The following is a 1,311-nucleotide window of genomic DNA, read 5'->3' on the forward strand; positions in this document are numbered from 1 at the left end:
CTGCCAACCTCATGGAGTTCAACAAGGCCAAGTGCAAGGTCCTGCACCTGGGTCGGGGCAATCCCAAGCACAAGGACAGATTGGGCAGAGAATGGAGAGTAGCCCTGAGATTCTGTTGACAAGAATGATGTACCTGACTCTCATCTGAGTTTTCACCAAATGCAGACTAGATCCAATGGAATCAGTCAATAAGTGCTATACCGTAACAATGTAAGTAAGACAAGATTCAGATCCTGACTATTTAATTCAGACTCATTAAAAAAGTCAGTCATTTATTTCTCCAGATTCTTACTTGGTTTTTTTCCAATTGTCTAGGAATACCAACAGGTAGCCTGTCTGTCCTTTACTCCTATTGTCTGAAATAAGATTCGAAGAAGCTGCATACCTGAATATCTCCAAAAAATATTTTTTGCCTGCAAATATCTAGCAGACAAAAGGACAGTTCCACTTTTATGTGAATTGAGATGGCAAGACATAATCAGAACTTGTCTCTCCTGCAGCACACAGCTTTCTGCATCACTTTTTTTCCCCTCACAAGACTGTTCAGAGCTGTGTTTTTTAAATTATTTGTGATGGAAAAACATACAGGCTTTCACCTTTTCTATTAGGTATGATTGAGACCTAAAGTGACTGCAGATTTGTTTCCTCTGAAGGTCTTTAGCTTCATTTCTTGTGAAAAGGAATGTTTGTCTCTCTAGGTATTCATTCATAACTTCTGGCTAATTTCATCTAAATTTGACAGAGCTTCAGCAGTTTCAATAGATGAAATTTTTGCTAGTTTTGTGGAAATCAGCAACTAAGGAAGAGGAACAAAGTGAGTGTTCCCAGTGAAGGAAGGTAATTACACCTCAATCTTTATCCAGCACTTTAGCATGTGAATGGGTTTGCACTAGCCACCCTGTCTGTTAATTCTCCAGCCAAGTAAGTAGGTGATAGGAGAGGGATCTAAGAATGTTTTGTAGAGAGGTAAATTAGTATAACAGGATACATTTCAATAGAAAATCAGTCCTCATTAGTTCAGCTGTTTATGAAACAACCTGTTTTACATTTAAATTCCATGTTCAGTGTGCTATTGAGCACTGTGGTTAGCAGAACAAATAGCGTTTTGACATTAGAAGAGATTGAAAACTGAACCATTGAAAAACAGGGAGAAATTTAGTCTGAATTATGACAAGTCTTTACTGATATAAAACCCAGGTCTGTAAAGAGGTATCAGACAGCAGTCTGAAAAGCAACTAGTGGAGGGGTGTCATTACAAAAGCGGAGATCTGAGCTTCCTCATCATACTGAATGAATGCCAAATCAGAATGT

Source organism: Eurypyga helias, unplaced genomic scaffold, assembly GCF_000690775.1.
Source record: "Eurypyga helias isolate BGI_N326 unplaced genomic scaffold, ASM69077v1 scaffold724, whole genome shotgun sequence".
In the NCBI taxonomy this organism is placed as follows: domain Eukaryota; kingdom Metazoa; phylum Chordata; class Aves; order Eurypygiformes; family Eurypygidae; genus Eurypyga; species Eurypyga helias.